Source organism: Oryx dammah, unplaced genomic scaffold, assembly GCF_014754425.2.
Source record: "Oryx dammah isolate SB20612 unplaced genomic scaffold, SCBI_Odam_1.1 HiC_scaffold_29, whole genome shotgun sequence".
In the NCBI taxonomy this organism is placed as follows: domain Eukaryota; kingdom Metazoa; phylum Chordata; class Mammalia; order Artiodactyla; family Bovidae; genus Oryx; species Oryx dammah.
In genome coordinates this window covers 4551477-4574078 of record NW_024070213.1, presented here as the reverse complement: position 1 = coordinate 4574078, position 22602 = coordinate 4551477, and the positions used below count along the sequence as shown (strand labels likewise).

General features: G+C 54.1%; 1 protein-coding gene and 1 non-coding gene across 3 annotated transcripts in view; one reads left to right on the top strand and one right to left on the bottom strand.

Annotated features, from left to right (window-relative positions):
- The window catches only part of PHF21B (PHD finger protein 21B), an 83567-nt gene that overhangs the window by 43005 nt on the left and 17960 nt on the right, over positions 1-22602 (bottom strand). The window lies entirely within an intron of this gene.
- TRNAW-CCA lies at positions 7217-7288 on the top strand. The gene has a single exon. It is a non-coding gene; the product is annotated as a tRNA-Trp (tRNA).

Below are 22602 nucleotides of genomic sequence, written 5' to 3'. Positions count from 1 at the left end.
ACGACCTGTGACCACCGGGCGGTTGTGACCACGAAGTGGGATGATACGGGAAACGGGGGCACAGGCTCCGTGTATGTCCCGAAGCAACGCCCCAACAGGCTGGCCCCGAGGGCAGAAGGTCCAGGCTCTTCTCGGGGGGGGGACACTGAGGTGCGGTCTCCTGGGAGGAGGAGGACCAGGCTTCGCCAACCAGCCTGGAGAGGAGCCGAGCAGGAAAGACAGAGAGCGGCCCCAACCAGCCCGGGCACCAGATTGATGGGGCGGAGGCCTGACCCGGGGCCAGAGTCGGGACGTGTCAGCATCGCGAGGGCATCTTTTCCTCATCCCTCAACTCCTAACGGGATGACAGCTGGGATTCAATACAAAGTCATCGCCAGCCCCATTACGGCCCCAGCAAGATGGCTCCAAATTAAATCTAACAGTCAATGAAATCGTCAATATTTAATTTACTCGTTGCAGGTGGCAATTCAGCCCTCGCAACGCTATTGTTTAATGGCAGAAATATTGGGATTTATCACACATTATGGGACTCGGAATTGCCAGGCTCTCTCGGTGAGGCCGCCGCCCAGGGGGTGGAGCCCCGGAGGACCCTCCAGGCAGGCCACTGCTGGACCCTCCCAGGGCAGGGCTTCCCGTTTCTGAATCCACCGGGCCCTTTTTTGGCAAGAATTAAGGGGTGGGTGGTCCCTCCTGATCATCTCAGCGCCCGCCTCCATCCCCTGGCCTGGTCTCCCCCGAGCAGGGAGCACGGGAGGAAGTGCTCTCCTGTGGGCAGCACCCCAGGTGCTTGGAGCGTCACTTCATCACCCCACACTCTGCTTCCCCAGGTGGGAGCTGTGCCCGGAGGTGCTGCCCCCTCCGCCCGGCACCCTCCCTACATCCTTCCTGCCCCCTCCCTCCCTGAGCTTCCTCCCGCCCTGCCCACCACCCAGGCGGCTTCCCTGGACCTACAGTCACCTCCAGGCCCACCTCTGCCATTCCGCAGAGGGACCACACCCCAGGTCCCCGGGCTGCGAGCACAACCAAGTCCCCATCAGCGCTTTCATGGGTCAAGCACAGGACTGAGTTCTTTACAAGGGTTAAAGTGAAAGGGAAGTCGCTCAGTCGTGTCCGACTCTGTGCAACCCCATGGACTGCAGCCTACCAGGCTCCTCCATCCAAGGGATTTTCCAGGCAAGAGTACTGGAGTAGGTTGCCATGTCCTTCTCCAGGAGATCTTCCTGACTGAGGGATCGAACCCGGGTCTCCCACACTGCAGCAGGCACTTTACTGTCTGAGCCAGCAGGGAAGTAACTCTCTTTAAAAAGTTTCTCCCCGATTTCGAGTGTGCATGCTCACTCGCTTCAGTCGTGTCTAACCTCTCGTGTGACCCCATGGACTGTAGCCCACGAGGCTCTTCTGTCCATGGGATTATCCTGCCAAGAATACTGGAGTGGGTTGTCATCTCCTCCTCCAGGGGATCTTCCCGACCCAGCGATCAAACCCGAGTCCCCTGTGGCTCCTGCACTGGCAGGGGGATTCTTTACCACTGAAGTCACCTGGGAAGCCCTTCCCTTGATTACTTGCACGAAAAACCTTATGGACCAAAAGCAGGTTCACGCAGGGAGTGGTGGGGGTCTGGGGAAGGGCTGGTGTGCAGGCCCCAGGCGCTTTGCTCCTGCCCCTCCACGCCGCCTCCGGTGGAGTGTCTAAATAAACTTCTGTTGTGGTCTGGTCACTAAGTGATGTCCGACTCTTTGCCACCCCATCGGCTGTGGCCTGACGAGCTCCTCTGTCCATGGGATTTTCCAGACAAGAGTACTGGAGTGGGTTGCCATTTTCCTTCTCATCTCCTGCATTGGCGAGAGGATTCTCTACCACTGAGCCGCCTGGGAAGTCCCCCAAATAAGGCTGTATTCGCATTTAAATAGTGCGTGTCCCCTGAGAGTCCCTTGGACTGCAAGGAGATCCAACCAGTCCATTCTGAAGGAGATCAGCCCTGGGTGTTCTTTGGAGGGAATGATGCTAAAGCTGAAGCTGAAGCTCTAGTACTTTGGCCACCTCATGCAAAGACTTGACTCATTGGAAAAGACTCTCATGCTGGGAGGGATTAGGGGCAGGAGGAGAAGGGGACGACAGAGGATGAGATGGCTGGATGGCATCGATGGATGTGAGTCTGAGTGAACTCTGGGAGTTGGTGATGGACAGGGAGGCCTGGCGTGCTGCGATTCATGGGGTCGCAAAGAGTCGGACACGACTGAGCGACTGGACTGAACTGAACTGATGATCAGGCCAACGCTCCCTCTCACAACTGCTTTTTTCCTGCCTTTTCACTGCCTTGGTTTTCTATGATCCTCTTGCTACCTTTTCCTAAATTCCCTGACCGAATTAGAAAACCCTTCTCTGTATAACCAGGTGCCAGTTCTTTTTTCTTTCCTTTTGGAAGCTTCTGTCTCCTGCTCCAACCAAAATGGGCTTCTTTCTCCCAAGGTTACGGGGCCCCCCTCTGCTGCACTTAGATGTCCTGAAGATGAGGAAACTGAGTTCTCTGGTTGCAAGTTGCTCACTCCAGGCCTCACCTCATCACAGAATCGAGGTTTTGCCCGAAGCCAAGTGCCCCCTCCTTGGGGACCCTCTGCCAGCCCCTGCTTCATCTGAGGATGAGAAGGGAAGGGTCATGTCAGCCGGGACGTGGCCCAGGGAGTGAGGCAGCTGCTGATGAGCAGACGGTGGAGGTCGCAAGGGAACACGGCCAAGCAGGGCACTCTGGATACAGCGACTCACTGTTCCAGCACCAACAGATTTGTTTGCATCCAGCAGGAAAGTAACTGGTACAAAAGTGCCTGCAGAGAGCTGGTCTGGTGGCCCCGAGGTAGCTTGATGGGGGTTTCTCTAAGCCTTTCCTGGCAATCACAGTCATCACTACCACGGCCGCCGTCCTCCCAGGTGAGAAGGGCAGCTCAAGGAAAGAGTGATACCAAGGTGCTTCCTAAGCAGCCAGGCAGACTTCAGTCGCTACCTGCTCGTGAAGCACAGACTTCACTTTAATTTCAGTGCCCAAGGCCTTTCCCTGATGTCAGGACCATCGCAGGGGGCGGGGCGGGGGGCGGACACAGAGGGAGGTTTCTGACTGATGTCCCTCCCAGCCCGGGCCCCAGAAACATGTACGGGGGTAAACACCCACAAAGTTCAAAGAGGGCCCCCCCAAGCCCTCTGCTTGGGGCTTCTCTCTCCACGTGGAGGAGACAGAGGACCAGCCCCACAAGGCATTTTTAGAGATTAGCTTTGTGATCGTAAGGGTGACCTGACCTTAGCTCAACTCTCCGGATCCCTGGTGATGGAAAAAGGCCTGGCAGACCGAGGGCATCACAGTTCTTCTGTGAAAGGGCACTGGCTCCCACCTCGAGCCCTGCCGTGTCCGGCTGTGAGTGTCAGAACCCGGAGGCCCCGGCTTCTCTTTAGCACCAGGAAGTCAACGAGGAGACGTCTGGCCAGACTGCAGCCGTATTCTACGATTCCTGATGGAGGTCCCGGCCTCTTGTCCTCCCTACATGGTGTTTACCGTTATTTTCCTTAAAACACAGACTACCCCCCCACCCACCCCCTGAGACACGCTCCACAGTCAAGCCCCGCTTCTAACAGAGTGCTCCCTCCCCGAGAGAAGGCGAGGACCCTGTGTGGCCCACCTGCAGGCCCCATGAACTGCCCACCCTCCCCACCACCCCGGCCCTTCTCACCGGGGCTCAGGCCTGACCGCTGGGCGTCCCTCCCATACTCGCTTCTCCAGCAGGAAGACAACGACCCCTGCCCCACTCCACAGAAGAGCCCAGTTCCCTGTGCCCACATTTAAACGAACCCATTATGCTGTCAGCCTTGATGATTAATAACTACATTTTAAAGGGAGATACCTCCCAGGGTGAGATCTTCGGGGGACAGTTCTTGCCTGCAGGCAAAGTTCTAATGTGGCTTTAGATAAGAAACGGGCCTTCTTGATTTATTCATTTGTGTGGGAGTTGGGGGGGTGGATAACGGAGAAGGCAATAGCGTCCCACTCCAGTACTCTTGCCTGGAAAATCCCATGGACGGAGGGGGTGGGCTGTAGTCCATGGGGTCACTGAGAGTCGGATACAACTGAGGTACTTCACTTTGATTTTTCACTTCCATGCACTGGAGAAGGAAATGGCAACCCACTCCAGTGTTCTTGCCTAGAGAATCCCAGGGACGGGGGAGCCTGGTGGGCTGCCGTCTATGGGGTTGCACAGGGTCGGCCAGGACAGAAGCGACTTAGCAGTGGTAAGAGGGGATAAAAGCCACCAGCATCCCCGGGTTTGGGTCTGAGTTACCTGCGGCCCCAAGGGAGAGACCCCCCACTGGGCCTTTTGGACCCGCACTGATCGCTGAGCTTGAAGCCGCCTCTCTGAATGGTTCTCACAGCACAGCTTGTCATCTGCACTCACTGCTTTCTGCTGTGTGAGCCTGGGCAAGCGCCTTCAGCTCTCTGATCTGTTTCCTATCCATGTGCTGGAGACGAGGTGACTGGGAAAGGATGTACCCCCACCCCACCCCCAACTGCCCCCCCTCCAGCACACAAAACTTCTTCCCACAGGAGCAGGAGCCCCAGCTGGAAATCTAATTTCCAAGGGCCTCGCTTAAACAGGCCTGTTCACCTGTCCATCAGGAAGGCAGAGCCGTCTTCAAAGGAGCCAAGCCGCACGGGGCCGGGCTGGGTGATTCCAGAAATAACTTCACATGGCCTTTGAGGACAACCGGGCAAGTGTTTTGTAGGAGGCTCTTTGGGCTTTGTCTGCTCTCTCTCTCCTCTTTAGATTGGGGTCCCAGGTATTGGGGGGACGAACAGAGATGAGGTGTCCTTTGCACCCCCTCCCATCAGGCACGTGCCATCAACCTGACCCAGCTCTGTGATGCTGGCCTCACTCACCTGGCTGGTGTGATTATCCGGCGTCCGGAGCTGCAGAATCAGGAAGGGTCACGACACCTAGAGCTCACACTGTTAAGGGGTGGGGGGCGCCCACCTCCTCCAGGGCAGAGTATTGATGTAATTTACTTGGCGTTCTTCTGCCTGGGGCAGAGTTGTCTTTTCTCGTTCACTGTTTTAATCTTTCTTTATTTGGCTGCATTGGGTCTTCGGTGTGGGGCACAGGATCTAGAGAGTGGGCCCAGAAGCTGTGGCTCACGGGCTTAGTTGCCCCGCGCCACGTGGGATCTTCCCAGGTGGGGATCAAACCTGCGTCCCCTGCACCGGCAGGGGGATTCTTAACCACTGGACCATAGGCAAGTCCCTCTCCTTCATTCCCTTATTTAGTCACTTATTAACATTAGCACGGACTGACATTTATTTCACACTGAGGTTTATGATCCCAAAACCATATTTTGTTACTCAAACTGCCCCAGCAGTAGCCCCGGGATGCTCTGAATCAGCCCCTGCATCCCCTGGACACACCCCCATCGTGACGCTGTTTCTGGGACTACACGATGCTCAGCTGCCAGGTACCCATCGCCGGACGTTCTGAAGGTCAAGGAAACTTGCTGTGGTCCGAGTCACCCCTGGCTTCGTGGAGGCAACGGACAAGGGTCTGAGCTCCACGGGCTCCACGCGATGGTTGTGTGGTCTGGCCCGGCTCCCGTCAGGTAGCAGGAGACCTCTAGACACCGGGTGTCTCCAGCACCAAGGACCCCCTGCAGGCAGTGGCACCAGATAACGACTGAGGGGTTCCTGCCCCCTCGGATCCCCCACTCCCTACAGTGCCGGCTCCATCACGGGCCGGACACGGCCCGTGAGCCACGGAGTCAGAGGGTCCAGGCTTCAACCTCCGGACCTCTGCTCACCACCAGCAAACGGAGCTGCTTGAGGCTGACAAGAGGTCAGTGTGTGGCAGCCGGGAAGCCAGGAGGAGCTTGACGATAATCAACTCTAGTGTTTGCTTGCCTTGTGCACCTGTATGGGCTAAATCTCCACCGCCTCCTTTGCTCCTTGCCACAGTCCCACAGAGCAGGGGTCCCCGACATCTAGGGTCTAACATCTGATGATCTGAGGCAGAGCTGCTGTAATAATAATAGAAATAAAGTGCACAGTAAGTGTAATGCACTTGAATCACCCCCAAATCAATGATCCCCTGTACCTGGTCCGTGGGAAAACTGTCTTCCACGAAACCAGCCCCTGGGGCCAAAACGGTTGTGGACCAGCGCTGCAGAGGCCAAGTTACAGATAAGGAAAGGGAGACACAGAGAGGCTAACTAACTGGCCCAAGGACTCCCGCTAATAAACGTCAGAGCTGAGACTTGAACCCTGCCTTGTGTCTCCGTGAGCTCTGGAAACCCCTGGGGTCACGACTCTGTGGCCCTCACACACCCTGGCAGCACAAGCATCTCGAGGAATCGCAGGAAGTGAGCAGAGGCCCAGAGACCAGATCCTCAGGAGCCCAGAGACACTGTGCGGCCAGCCCGAGGGCACCCAGCCAGCACAGCAGAAAGCTGGGAGGGCACGCCTGCCTCACCACTCAGCACGCTCACCTCTAAGAGGGAAGATTAAAAGGGTCCTAATGGCAATCTGGTCCCATCACTTCATGGGAAATAGATGGGGAAACAGTGGAAACAGTGGCAGACTTTATTTTGGGGGGCTCCAAAATCACTGCAGATGGTGACTGCAGCCATGAAATTAAAAGACACTTACTCCTTGGAAAAAAAGTTATGACCAACCTAGATAGCATATTCAAAAGCAGAGACATTACTTTGCCAACAAAGGTCCATCTAGTCAAGGCTATGGTTTTTCCAGTGGTCATGTATGGATGTGAGAGTTGGACTGTGAAGAAAGCTGAGTGCCGAAGAATTGATGCTTTTGAACTGTGGTGTTGGAGAAGACTCTTGAGAGTCCCTTGGACTGCAAGGAGATCCAACCATTCCATTCTAAAGAGATCAGCCCTGGGTGTTCTTTGGAAGGAATGATGCTAAAGCTGAAACTCTGGTACTTTGGCCACCTCATGTGAAGAGTTGACTCATTGGAAAAGACTCTGATGCTGGGAGGGATTGGGGGCAGGAGGAGAAGGGGACGACCCAGGATGAGATGGCTGGATGGCATCACTGACTCGATGGGCGTGGGTCTGAGTGAACTCTGGGAATTGGTGATGGACAGGGAGGCCTGGCGTGATGTGATTCATGGGGTCACAAAGAGTCGGACACGACTGAGCGACTGAACTGAACTGAATGGCAAAAGGGGGCTTCCCTGGTGGCTCAGAGGTTAAAGCGTCTGCCTCCAATGCAGGAGACCCAGGTTCAATCCCTGGGTTGGGAAGATCCCCTGGAGAAGTAAGTGGCAACCCACTCCAGTATTCTTGCCTGAAGAATCCCATGGACGGAGAAGCCTGGTAGGCTACAGTCCACAGGGTTGCAAAGAGCAACTTCACTCACTTAATGGCAAAAAGACCGGCAAATCCTGACCCACCCCATGTTCGAGCCCCTGGACTCCTTTCCTGCACTCTATTTTCTCAGAAAGGACTCCAGCAGTCCCCAGTCCATTCTGCAAGGCTACTGGGAAGATGCTGGTACAACTCGAGTCAGCATCTGAGACAGGTGAGGGTGGGGCTGGGCAGGGCCAGGTGTGCAGGGAAGCAGGCCCCCCCCCCCGCCACCACCTGCTGCAGAACCACCAATGACCCAATGACTCACCAACGCTGGCCCCTGGGGTCAACTCAGGACGGCACCTGCAGGCCACCTCTCACTGCACAGACAAGTGACCTCTGCACCGCTGCCACGCTCAACAGCAGCAATTGCCCCGCCGGACTCACCCGCCCTACCTGCAGCTGTGGACTCAACAGGTAGAGGTGGGCTGGGCACCGGTGTGGTCAAGGCTCCTCCGGACGCTCTGATACACCCACTCTCAGAGCAGCTCTGGGGACGACGCTCAACATCTGCACTCTGCCTCTGCTTCAAGAGTTCCCCGCCTTGCCCTGGGGGTGAATCAGGATGGAAGGGCTCCTAACACACCCTGGGAGACCTTCATTCACTGTTTCCTCACTCAGCAGCCCCACTCCGTGCCCCAAGGCCCATCCACTGTGGGTGCCTCTCAAGTCCCTGGGAAATGGCCCCCCTCCCCACACTGCGGCTGGTTTCAGGATTTCAGCCTCTTGCAGGGGCCAGTGAGGGCTGGCCGGCCTGGGGGCGGCGCTGGAGGCAGTGTGCCTGAGGTACCCTACGCCCAAGGCAGACCCTCCGGAGTCAGGAGGATGGAAAGAAGGGGTGAGCCACCCTGAGCGGCATGTCCATTGTGGGTCCACCACTGCCCCCCGGAACCCCTGGGGGCCTCCAGGACCCAGTACAGCCCTGATCACCTCCAGGATGCTCAGTGTCTTTGGGGGGTCTGCTCCCCACCTGCTGGAGAACACAGACCCGCCTGTGTCTCTGTCTCAAGAAACCCGTCCCTCTGCCACCATACGCCCAGTAGACCCTCTGTTCCCTGGGGCACTGTCCCTTGTGTCTGCGCTGACCCTTCCCACACAGGGGCTGGGTCTGTCTCCCTGGCTGGACTGAGGGCACCCTAAGAGGTGCTCCATCCTACACGCCTTGCGCCCCACCTGGGCCCTGGACAGGCGCCCCACAGCTGCTGGCACACAGAATCTGTGACGCGAGGGCGGGGTGGGGGTGAGGGGGAGGGTCCAGCGAGCTCGCAAAGGGGGCTCCCACCCTGTGGCAGCGACCGCTTTGGAGCCCGATGCCATGCCGTTCACGTTCTCCAACTCCCTGAAGGACTGGGGCAGGCAGTGGGGTCTTAGGGGAGCCCTCAGAGCAGAAAACATTAATGAGAGAGAAAGGCTGGGCTTTGAAATTCAAATGCCTCGGCATTCTTCATCAACTTCTTCCAAGATGACTATGATTCAGGCTGCTTTTTCCAGACCTAATCGCTTTGATGCTGTTAATGAAAATATGAAGGTGATTAAGGAGAACTCTTTTTTTCCCCCTCTCTTTTTTTAACTTTGGGGAAACGTATAATGAGTTCTAGATGCGGGCATATTTTGGTCTATTATGCATTTCATCATTTTGCTAAGGGCAGGGGGTTGGGGGGAAACTTGAAAAGCCAAAGAAGCCCGGACCCTAGCCCTGACTGAGCTGACTTTCCGAGTGGAGGCAGGAAACGGGTGGGGGCTCTTAGGCCCACCTGGTTTAAGGCCCTCCACATGGCTCAGCTCAGGACTGCTGAAGCGAGTCGGTACAGAGCTGGCCTGTGCAAGCCTTCAGTCAGTCACTCAACAAACACTGAAGGAGCACTTCCTTGGTGCCCGGCCCTGGTGGAGCTGACCCCCTGGGACTAACATGATCCCAGCCCTTTCCCTCTCCATCAGTGCACACCAGAGCTGTGTGGGTGTTTGTTTGCTCCGACAGACAGGAAGCTCCTTACTCAGCAGTGATGGTGTCTTTGCTGCCAGACAACTGGGGCCCCAGGAGAGGCTGGGCCCTGACAAGTCAAAGGATGGGGGGCAGGGGATGGAGGCAGGAGGCTGCCTGGACAGACATACAGGTTTCTCCAGAGAATCATGGCTTACCAGGAGCAGAAAGCTGGGCAATTCGTCACTGGCAGGAACGCTTAAATGGTAACTTCAACAAATTGCTGGAGTCTCAGTGGAGAAGAACTTCAGAGTGAAAAACTCCTAGGGGCCAGTCTAAAAAGGGAGGCCCCATATTTGGGGATTCTACCTCCAGGAATCTCATCAGGTTCTCACAGCAAAACTGAAGAAAAATCCTCTCACGCCTGGTGAGGGGAGGGAAGAAGTAACTATCCTGAGATACAACATATATAAAGCACCTACTGCGTTCCCAGCTTTGGCAAGGCATCTTGAGAGAGACGGAGTGTCATGGGAGGAGGGTGTGGCCCTGCTCCCAGAGCCAGGCAACCAGCTGGGGAAGACCTAGCCCAGCATGGTGAAGTCAGGGAAGCCTTCTCGGAGGAGGTGCCAAAGTCAGTTTTTAAAGGATTAGCAGGAATGTTGGAGGAGAAAGGAAAGGACGACACAGGCAGAATGAGCAGAAACAAGACCAGGTGCGTATGTTTTGGATGCTGATGAACCGTCCAAGGCTATGGCTCGGCAGGAAGAGTTGTGTTCCTGGAGCCCTGGCCTAAGTTGACCCCTTCTTGCCCAGAAGCACCATAAGCATCGGGTTGGGGTCACAGCAGGTGTGAGAACAGACAGGCGTGAAACATCAGCTCCATCCTTGGCCCCATAGTGTTGGTGTATAATGGTGTAAGCACGCATGTGTGTAAGGACACGGGGTCTCGTGAACACGCCCCGATGTGACCCACGCTTACACTCTCACAGACACAACCTGCACACCCAGATGCGCTGGTGCCATGCAGGACGGGCCCCCACTGCCCTGGACTCAGGTTGAGTTTTGTCGCCAGACAAATGCACTGTCCCCACAGCTGGTCGCTTCCAGCCCTTGTCACCACCTCCTCAGCTTTGACTCCAGTGTATGTTATGTCAGGCTAGAAATCAAGGAGAAAGAAGGCTAGTTCTCCAAACAGCGGGAATCCTTCCACCCACGCTGGGCTCACAGTGCGAAACAGAGCTGCCCAGTGTGAATGTGACTGAGACTTAATAAGGCCGGGGTGGATATGGAGATGTAGCTGCCAACCCATCTTGTTTCAATTAATGGTATGTGCTCCTTGTTATCGAGAGTTTAGATCACATAACACTCCCAGTACCCAACTGCTAAACAAATAGAAAAGAAACATATGTCAACAAACGGGTGTGCCTGGGACTAGAAGCAAGTGCCCCAGAATTTATTTTAACTTTTTGACCACACCACACAGCATGCAGGATCCCCCGACCAGGGATCGAACCCACAGCCCCTGCAGTGGAACCGCAGAGTCTTAACCGCTAGACTGCCAGGGAAGTCCCGAACGCCACAGAATTTAAAATGGAGAGAATCCCCTCCTGCACGGATGACTCCCCTCACTCACCTCTGTCCTCAGGCCTCCTCCCAGCCACGCAGGGGACAGAGAGCTTGCTTCCTCGCATCACTAAGGAAAAATAGAGCTTTTCAGAAGCCGCTGCCACCATCGCCACATGCATCAAGCCATGCTCTCCAGAGTCTGAGGGTCAAGGGTCCGAGCTCCTGGCTGAGACACCTCTGCTCCCCGTACCTACCCCACACCTGGGACAAGCCTGAGGTGATGCTGCCACCTGCTTGGCTTTGCCCGTCTGGCCACCCTGAAGCTGGTCCTGAGCAGGAAGTGCAGGTGATGGACGGGCCATAGTGGGGTTCCTGTTTGTCCAGCCCGCTGTGCCAGCAACCTAGGCAGTCTGTGACAGGCTTGATGACACCAGTCACCACTCATGGCACCCGCTCCCCCATGTGACATGAAACCCACAAGCAGGACGAATCTGGCCTCTCCCACTCTGACCTGCCCACCCCAGCCCCCTTGCCCACCCCCAGAGCACATGCTAGGGACCATGGCAGTAGCCTCCCTGCTCACAGCCCCCTACCAGGAAGGCAGGAGGGAACTGAGGCTCCAGGGCCCTGAGAATATGCCCGAGCCCACACAGCTAAGAATTCCAAGAGGCAGGATTCCAACCCCGGACTCTAGGCTCCAGCCGTCCTCCTCCGGCAAAGGGGCCCCACACAAAGCGGCTGCGCGAGCGCTGTCCGCGGTGCTGAACCAGCGCAGTCACGGCCGCCCTCCTACCGGGCTTGCAAAGGTTCCTTCTCACCTTGCCCAGGAGGGGGCGCTAATCAGTTTTGCTTCATTTCCAGAATTCCTGTTGGTTAAACGTCTAAATTGTGGACTTCATGCTACTTTAGGAAAAAAAGCAAATTGATGACTTATGTACCACCACAGGGCAGGTGCCCCACAGCTGGCTTCGTACACTTTTGACCATTCTGTCTTATTTCCAAAGTTACACAATGTTTTTCCTCTAGTAACCAGGAGCTGCCCTGTTCCCCAAGGTTTTATTGGCCAAGGACAGCCCTGACCCCTGTTTGCATAAGTTCAAAATCTCACAGTGGGTTTGAGGTAGGAAGCCCCATACGGCAGTACACATTTAGAACACGTGTGTGTTTTTATTAAGCACTGAAGAGATACTAGAAAAAATAAAATGCGTGGCATTTAAAGAATAACAGTATCATCTGTGTACAACATCCCAGCTTAAGAAAAGGAACACCAGTTTTGAAATACTCCTGCCTGCCTTCCCTACTTCCTGTCACATCTGAGTAACTTTCATATTTATCCTTCCCTGACTTTTCTTTAGAGTTGAACAAATACATTTATTTAAACATACATATATTGTTTTGGACGTTTTGAACTTTCTATAAATGGACTCATACCAAAGCATTTTTCTGCAACTTCCTTTCTGGACTCAAGTACAAATGCGACCTCAAGTACAAATGTATTCTTGCCTGGAGAATCCCATGGACAGAGGAGCCTGGCAGAGCCCGCTACAGTCCATGGGGTTGCAAAGAGTCTGACACGACTGAGCATGCGTATTCCTTAGTTCACAGTTATCACTGCCGGCCTGGGAGCCGGGGGGACAGGGAGGAGCTGCCTCTCTGGGTGGGTGCTGCTGCTGAGGCCAAGTCCACCTGTGATGCAAGGAAGAGGGGGCCCCACTCAAGAGGCTGCCGTGGCCTCCATCATGCCTGGGTAGCCTGGGGGCATCAGGGCAGCCTCCCCCTGGACATACAGATGGCACACACTGCCCTGCCCTGCAGTCCCTGGAGAGCAGCCAGAGGCAGACAGGAAGTGTGGTCTCACCTCTCTTCACCGTCCCCCAAGGGCTGCCCTGCACCCCTGAGCCTAGGTCTTCACCTCGCCCCAGGCATCACAGACACGCCTCTCCCCTCCTCACCCTTCTGGCTCTTCCCAGCCTCAGAGGCAGACTCAGCATCCAGGATCATCTCATTTACCAGTTCTGAGTTTTCAGAAACTTTGTCTCACTACAGATAAACTTATTCCACTAAACTCTCTGAGATGTACCCAGTTTACAGCGTCTGGGTTTCCAAACTCTTTCTTAGCACTTTGCTTTTTTTAAAAATTGAGGTGAAATTGATAGAACATAAAAATAACCATTTTAAAGTGAACAGTTCAGTGGCATTTAGTCTGTTCACAGAGCTGGGCAGCCACCACCTCCCTCCAGTTCTGAAACATTCTCATCGTTCACCACAGCGCCCTCGGCTACGTCTGCAGGATGGATGCTTGTCTGGCGTCCCCATTGAAGTCTGGAAATTCCTGGAGGACGCAGAGTGTCAGTCATTTCCATTCCATCCTCCAACCTTGTTCAAAGTCACTGACAACATACGCTCAAGTCAACTAACTTGCAAACGCGTGGTCACCTAGTTTTGAGTGTCTCCTGAGTCTATGCCAACACTGTAAGGCACTATCGGCGTGCACCACTCATTAGCAAAGTACCCCTGGGGTCCTCGCTGCAGCCCTGGCTGGGCGCTGGGCGTGGGGAGCGAGGCCACAAGAAAACCTCAGGGAACAGGGCTGGGAGGGGCTGTGCTAAATCAAGGACCTGTAGAGAGATGCAGGTGTATAAAGCCAGCCACTGCTGCTGTCATTAGCGGTGCCGACTCAGGGCAGGCTGGGAGGGGCTCGGGCTCCCCGCAAGTCAAGCCCACTGTCCCCCAACATCACAAAGTCACTTTACACAGTACCAGGAGGACCCCCACACACGTCTCTGTGATCCGACTAATCAGCGATTACTCAAGACTTGCTGACAATAGGGCTGAGGTCTCAGGCACCACTCGCCCCCACCCCACCTCCGCCCTGGAGCTGAGTCTCTTACCAAGGGTAAAAGTGCCCTCTCCGTCTAACCCAGGACCAGGAAGCAACATCTGCCACCCAGCGCTGCCACCCAGAGTCATCAGCACAGCTAATTACCACTAATTGTAATATCGTTTCTGTCTCGCTGCTAATACATTTAGACTTGCTAATCAAATCAAACCATTCCACCTTGCCGCGCTGCTTGCCAATAAACATTTCTGCAAAGCAAGAAATAAATAACTCCCAAGCTTTGTTCTCTCCTCTCTGTCGCCACTCTCTGCAGAGACATGGCAGGTGGGGGGGGGTGTCATTTATTTATCTCTGGGACCAAAGGCACAGAAGGAATCAGAAGAGGAGCCAGCCTTTACTGTCCAGAGCTTCCAAAGAGAGAGGGAGACAGGGGAAGGCATGCCTGTGGACTTGGAAGAGAAAGCGGGAAGTAGACGGAGAGAGGGGGAGGAGAGAAACTGTCACGCTGGAGCGGCAAGGTCTGTTCCCATTCACCTCCTCCCTCGCGGGGGCGCAGCCTCCTGCCATCCCTGGCTGGACTGGTGGCTCCTTCGCAGGACCCCCTCAGATGTCTAAGCCCCACTACTTCCACTCACCAAGTTAGGGTGCTCTGATCTGCCACCAGGCCCGCCCACGAGTTTGTCAAGGGCAGGGGCTCTGTGCTGCGGGGCTGCTTCCCCAGCGTCTCACATCTCAGGAAACACTCCCAAGCACCCAACACACGGCCTCACGAGGAGACAGGTGCCACTCTCCTCGAGGCGACTGAGGCTCAGATGCTAAGCACCCGCCGAGCCACCTGTGGCTAGTGAAGAGCACGACCTAAGAGCCAGTCCTGGGCCTGTGCTCCTCCAGGAAGCGGGCCAGGGGGGAGCCTAAACAAGAGCCACACGGGCAGCCGTGAGGGAACGTGAAGGCCACAGAGCGCTCCACTCAAGGACACGCCGGACTCAGCCTGAGAAATCTGGAACGGAAACTGACAAAAGGTTGACCGTGAACGCAACTTATAAATGCGTCCAGTTACTATAGCAATCGTGCAGAAGAATTTCCTCGCCCTACACACTGCCCCAGTGCTGAGAGAGGGGCTTGCTCCAGGAGGGCAGGCGATCGCAAGCTCTGCCAGCCCCCTTCGCCTTGGCAAACACTGACCCTGGTTGCCCTGCCGGCCTCACACACAGGGGCGGGGGAGCGGGGAGGTGGAGGAGACCCTCATCCGGGTCTGCAGGCCTGGACCAAGACACCTCCCCACCCCCAGGCCAGTGCTTTTGCCCAGATGACAGCAACTGCCTGGTGTCCCTGCCCTCTCTGCTTCCGGTCTGCTTCTGTTTACCTGGTGGCAGCAGCGAGGGAGGGAGGGAATGAATGAAGCAACTCCGGCAAGGTCGGTTTGCAGAAGGGAGAGCGAGGGGGAAGACGGAGGGAGTAACAAAGCCTGAGTGCCGACTCCGAGCCAGCATATCCGCACCATCACGACCAGCGATTCTGGGAGATGGCTGTTGTTAATAAAGGGCTTTCCCGGTGGCTCTGCCAGTAGAGAACCCGCCTGCTGATGAAGGAGACACAAGAGAGGTGGGTTCGATCCCTGGGTCAGGAAGATCCCCTGAAGAAGGAAAGGGCAACCACTCCAGTATTCTTGCCTGGAAAACTCCATGGACAGGGGAGCCTGGTGGGCTACAGTCCATGGGGTCACAAAGAGTCAGATCTGACTGAGTGCACACATATGCACACTGTTCAGTTCAGTTCAGTCCGGTTGCTTAGTCGTGTCCAACTCTCTGTGACCCCATGAACCGCAGCACGCCAGGCCTCCCTGTCCATCACCAACTCCCGGAGTTTACTCAAACTTATGTCTATCGAGTCGGTGATGCCATCCAACCATCTCATCCTCTGTTGTCCTCTTCTCCTCCTGCCCTCAATCTTCCCCAGCATCAGGGCTTTTTCCAATGAGTCAGCTCTTCACATCAGGTGGCCAAAGTATTGGAGTTTCAGCTGCAGCATCAGTCCTTCCAATGAATATTCAGGACTGATCTCCTTTAGGATGGACTGATTGGATCTCCTTGCAGTCCAAGGGACTCTCAAGAGTCTTCTCCAACACCACAGTTCAAAAGCATCAATTCTTCGGTGCTCAGTTTTCTTTAGAGTCCAACTCTCACATCCATACATGACTACTGGAAAAACCATAGCCTTGACTAGATGGACCTTTGTTGGCAAAGTAATGTCTCTGCTTTTTAATATGCTGTCTAGATTGGTCATAACTTTTCTTCCAAAGAGCAAGCGTCTTTTAATTTCATGGCTGCAGTCACCATCTACAGTAATTTTAGAGCCCCCCAAAATAAAGTCTGCCACTGTTTCCACTGTTTCCCCATCTATTTGCCATGAAGTGATGGGAATAGATGCCATGATCCTAGTTTTCTGAATGTTGAGTTTTAAGCCAGTTTTTTCACTCTCCTCTTTCGCTTTCATCAAGAGGTTCTTTAGTTCCTCTTTGCTTTCTGCCATCAGGGTGGTGTCATCTGCATATCTGAGGTTACTGAGGCACCCTGTTACTAAACCCATTTCACACATGAGGGGCCTGAGGCTCAGAAGGTCATCCAACAACCAAAAGAAAAGGCAGGGCTGCCAGCCAGGTCAGGGCAGCTCCAACCCACGTTCTCCCCGCTCCTGCACAGCGTCCTCCAGCAACCCCTTTCCTCTTCCCACCTGGAATCTCCGAGCCACAGCTTCGGCCCGAGCAATATCCACACACGGGCTCAGACACATAACTGAAAAAATGAGAAGCACATCCTGCATCCAGTGAAGCTGTCGATTTTAATTAATTTCAGACTTTGTGTGTTTCTGGCAATTATTTGTAACAAGGTTTACGGAGGCCATTTAAAATTAATTGTGATTTTTATCTAGAAATCAGTGCTGATTTTTTAAAGTTGCTCCTTAGGGGTGAGTATGTACTACAGGACCAGCAGGCTCGGTGGCAGGAGGCACCTGGGGTGAAGGAGGAGCCGCCAGCGGAAGACGTCGCAACTGCGATGACAAGATCAAAGCCAGGGCAGGCAGGAGATAAGGTTCTGGGGGACAAAACAGAACCCGATTCAGACGGGGCCAAGCGGGAGGAGTCCCATTTAATAACCTAAAATGGGAAAGGAGAACCAGACTCCTTCTACGCCGGGGCCTTGGCTGGTGATTCTCGGGCAGGTGCAGCCACCAAGGCCACTCAGCCCGGGGAGCTCGGTGACCCTGGACGCCAGCGGCAAGCCTGGAAGAGCCAGGACTGGGGACCAGGGACCCAGGCCACAGGGCTGGTGGTGAGGACTCTGAGATTATCTTCTGCCCTTTCTGGAATATATATATATTTTTTAAGTTTTAAAAGAAATATGCGTTAAAATTCATCCTGAAAGGATCAATGCAGATGAACAGAAATGTCTAAATACATCCAATATAGGTGAAAACAGCCCAACACCAGACTATTCACCAACTGTTAGCCCTCCTTCCACCTGGACACAGAGAAGTCACAAGACTAGAATCCAGTGTTGTCTTCTGAGTTTAAATAATAAAACTGCTGATATTTGCAGAGGCCTTACAGCTAGTAAAGGTGTTTGCTGCTTCCACTTTGCAGGCAAGGAAAATGAGGTTCAGGAAGTTTCCGTGTCTTATCCAAGTGTGTGAGATGAGTAATTGGGGCCGGGTCTCTCCCTCCAGGCTCCAATATCCTTAATCTTTCCCTGAGGTTAGCAAGGGCTGACAACCATCACCTCCAGCATCACAAAATCACTGTCGTCACCATCACCACCACCATCATCACCAGCATCACCACCACCATCATCACCAGCGTCACCACCACCACAAAGAAGAAAAGATTCAATAAGGGCTGAAGAAGCATGCTGTCCATACCTTTCTGCTTGGACAGGTGGCCAGGGAAAGGGTGACCGTCACCCAGAGCCCTGGTCCTTGAACTCCAGGGGCCCCAGAATCTTGTGGGGAGTGTGCCCTGGGCCCAGTGGTGGGGCTCCTGGTTCCACAAGTGCGGGGTGACGCCAGGTTTCTGCTGGCAGACGAGCTCCTGGGAGATGCAGATGCAGACGGTCAAGGGGCAGCCTCTGAGGACCCTGACTGAAGGTGGAAGCAGGGCCCGAGTCTTCACAAAGTCTGAAATTACTAGTGGAGAGGAAAGGGCCATCCGAGAGTTTAAAAAAATGTATGTTACGTGGCCATTACATCTGTGGAAGCACTTCACACATAGACTTATCTGTATTAAAACTCGCTCCACAATTTATCAAGTACATTTTTAAGGTGGCAGGATTACTTATCTTGTTTTTCATTTAAAGTTTTAAATTCCAAGAAAAATCATGTACCATTTCTGGCGCCTGTGGTTTCCTTCCCGAGCATCAGTGGTACCTGCTGGAGGCCAAGAGAACATAAGAGGAGCAGACAGCCTCCAAGAGCTGACCCAGGACGCTCAGACCTACGGAGAGACATCAGATGTCACAAAAACAACTGCCCAGAAAGACATACTTGTACTGAAACGTGGTACCTAAGCCTCACAGCCTTTAAAAGTAGTGCCAGCAGCATTTTGTGCCATCTTGTTATCAACTCTGGATGGGTTCCCAGCTGGGACACAAGGCGCTCTGCTGTTTGGGCACCAACTTCAGGAACTTCACGACTTTTAAAGCTTTTTGCTTCTTTACACAAGCATCTTGTCTTCTTGTCTTTAGGGTATAGCAGCAAGAGCATGTCCATCCCATTCACAGTTTCTAAGGCACATCCGCTATCTAGCAATTCAGACATCACTGCCATGAGCCTGTGTGGAGACACAGACACGACCGAGCGGCACCGGCCCCTGGCCCACGTCTCTGCTCCTCCAGGGTGTAGTGGGCATGGCGCTTCCTCCTGGAGACGTGCTGAGATGGCGAGTGACACTGGAAACACTCAGGCCTGCCACAGGAAGTGGCTGACGGTGAAAACCATGACCATCACTGTCATCATTATAACCATTATTACCATTATTAGCACCAGAACCACAACCTTTACCATCACAGCACCATCACATATGCCTCCTCACCACCCACTTTATCACCATCAGCATCACCATCCTCACCACCAACATCACCATTATCACGATCCTCACTTCATCACCATCCTCACCATCATCACCCTTCTCACCATTCTCACTTCATCACCACCATCACCTTCATCTCCGTCCTCGCCACCATCACCTTCATCTCCGTCCTCGCCACCATCACCTTCATCTCCGTCCTCGCCACCATCACCATCCTCGCCACCATCACCTTCATCTCCGTCCTCACCACCATCACCTTCATCTCCGTCCTCGCCACCATCACCATCCTCGCCACCATCACCTTCATCTCTGTCCTCACCACCATCACCTTCATCTCCGTCCTCGCCACCATCACCATCCTCACCACCATCACCTTCATCTCTGTCCTCACCACCATCAGCTTCATCTCCGTCCTCCCTTCATCTCCATCCTCACCACCATCACCTTCATCTCCATCCTTGCCACCATCACCTTCATCACCATCCTCACTACCATCACCTTCATCTCCGTCCTCCCTTCATCTCCATCCTCGCCACCATCTCTATACTTGTCACCCTTTTCCCCATCATCATCACCATCACCACCACCACCACTGTGACCATCATTACCTCCAACCTAAATGAAGCCAGAGGTGTCTTTCCAGAGGGTAAGGATCTGACCTGGGCTTTGGGGGATCAGCAGTGTCTTGTTCAAAAGAAAAGGGTTAGTCCAGGCAGGAGCAATGCCCTAGGCTAAGACCAGTGACCCACAGGCATTTAGTATGTCTGGGAAATAGTCAACAGCTTTGTGTCAAGAGATGAGGCTGAAGAAGTGATCTGAACCCAGAACATGAAAGGTCCAGTCTATTGACTACAAAGAATTTCTGAATCTTCTTCCTTAAGGCACTGACTTACAGACCGTGTTCCCTGGGGCCCAGGGCGTCTCCCACCTGCCAGTGGTCCTGGAGTTGAGGCCAGAGGGCAGACTGTAGGGTAGGGCTCCAGGCCTGGCCCCAGCTTCTGCACAGCAGCTCCTCTGACTCAACTTACTGGGGCAAGAGGCTAAGGCAGACGTGAAGCTCTTGCTGTGGGCAGTGGGGACCGGGAGATGGTTTTTAAGCACAGAAACGTATGGGGCTCTGCTTTAGAAAGACAATCTTAGTGATAGTATGGAAGACAGACCCTAGAGGCAGTTAGGAGGCTGCTGACAAGTGAACCAGAGGCACAGAGGAGGAGAAAAGTGAGGGAAATACTTAGAAGGTGAAATGTGTGAGATGATGGTAGGGAGCTGGGGGTGGGTATGAGAGCTGAGGCCAGGGGCACCCAGAGAGATGGGTGTCTTGGAAGCTTCACAGTGGAGGATAATGGTCTGGCCTCAGGACACAGGGGGAGAACTCGTCTCTCTGGAGCCCCCACCATGTACCAAGCTCTGTGCTAAGCACCTACCACCCTTCACTCTGCCTCATCCTTCAAGTTCTACAAGCAAGTGTTTGGATTACCTCCACTTCTCAGGTGAGTAAAAAGGAAGCTGAAAGATCGTCAGCAACTTGCTCAAGATCATAGGATGAACAAGAGTCAGAGAAGGGATCTGAGAGCTGAAAATTTTTCAGGGTAGAAAACAGAACTGCAGTTATCTGCGCGCGCGCACACACACACACACACACACACACACACACAAAACAAACGGAATACTGGCAGACGTCCTCCGAAAACTTCAAAATAATCACAGCCAACTGCGCATTTTTGTCCATTACTCCTTATGTCATTTTGTCCTGTGAGAGCCCAAACAACAAAAGTTTAAGAAATATTAATACCAATGCCAGAAGAAGAAGTCTCACCGAGAAGAGTCCACGGATCACTACTCTTCCTTGCACCTCGAGAGGAGCCTGGGTTGATGCTGGCAATGGGGACCTCACCCCAGGGCCAACCCAGACCAGCAAAGAACAGGGACTACTCACAGAGCTGCTTGATTAGCAGACTGGGGGAGCCTGTCAACAGACATCCTTGAACCCTTCGGGTCAGCGGATGAGGAAGACTCGGACATGGTGGGGGGCGGTGGGTAACAGTGGCTCCAAGAAGCGGCCTCCCAAGCCCACAGGACCTCCTGTCTCTGGGTTCTCATCCGTGGGGCCCGTGGACATGGCTTTTTCACCCGTGAAACATGACCTTCCAGTGGGTTAACGTATGTGGCAATACCAGATACGCAAAAATGCCGCTATGTAACGTGAGCTGTTAATGAGTGAAAGGACTCCGGGGAATCGGTGCCACATCTGCACTGACTGATCATCATAAGAGACAAAATGGAAAATAAATCATACACTATAACACTACAAGGTCTGGACAAACTACCACAAGCAGGTTACACTGTTAATGTCCATGTTTTTAATGTCAACACAAAACTCTACGGGAGCGCCTTGCAGCTGTGCCCGCCCCTTTGTAAAGCTGTATATGAAGTAGCCAACAGGCTTGGTGGCTGCTTCTGCTGCATGCACGTGACCCACACCCACGTCCACTCACGCCCACGCCCACAGGGCAGAGATCCGACAGGAGCCGGGAAGCCAGCAGGGACACAAGTTCCCTGGAAGGTGATGATGTCAAAACTAGGGATCCCAGGGTCACGGGATCAGTCAGTCTGATGGAGGGGGCTAACCCTAGACTGTCTCCACTCGGGGACGACCTGGGAAACCCCGCAGGCTTCTCTCTGCCACAGGCCTATCTAGGGTGTAAAACAAACGTCCAACCCAGCAATCCCACTTCTGGATATGTGTTGAAAATAAGTGAAAACAAAGACCCGAACAGACACCTGTCACCCCACGTTCAAAGCAGCTTTATTCACATGAGCCAAAGGCGGAAATGACTGCACTGTTGATCAGAGGGTGAATGGATAAGCAAGAGGCGGTGTATTCACAGGTCGGAATGTTATCCAGCCACGGAAAGGAATGGAGCCCCAGCACAGGCTGCAACATGGATGAACCGGAAGGACACTGCTCAGTGAGGTGAGTCAGGTACAAGAGGACAAGCACTGGGTGACCCCACTCAGATGAGGGACCGAGGGACATCAGTTTCAGAGACGGAAAGCAGAGTGGTGGTCGGCAGGGGCTGGGGGAGGGAAACTAGGAGTTAGTGTCTGTTTAGTAGGGACAGAGTTTCAGTTCTGGAGGAGAAGAGGGTGCTGGCTGTACAACATGGGGAACGTACTGAACGCCACTGACTCGCCCACTTAAAAATGACTGAGATGGTAAACTTTATGTAATACGTACTTTACCGCAATAGAAAATTCAGTGTTACTTAACAAATCTATGCTGTTAAGAAAAGAACAAGCAAAAGTCCTCTAACTGTTCATCCCAGATGAGCTCTGCGTGCCCCGGAATGGAAGCTGCAACAGTCAACAGTGAAGCCAACAGAGGCTCCCCGCCTACGTCCAGGCCAGGCCGTCACAGGGGACCTCGGCCACTGTCCAGAGCAAGGCAGCCGGGCTTTACCGCAGCCGGGGCACGATTCAGTCGGGAATGCTGGTGCTTTTCACCTCTGTGCACCGAGGAGATGAAGTGAGAATGAATAAACTTTCCCAGAGAAGGAGAGAGCCGTCCAGGGGCCGTGTTCTGGCTGGCAGCTCAGTGCTGCCGCTCATCACCTCCCCCACCTCCACAACCTCCCTGACCTCCTCCACCTCCATCACCTTCCCCAGCTCCATCAGCCCCCCATCCTCCACCTCCATCACCTTCCCCAGCTCCATCACCTTCTCCACCTCCATCACCTTCCCCACCTCCATCACCCCCCCATCCTCCACCTCCATGACTTCTCCCACCTCCATCACCTCT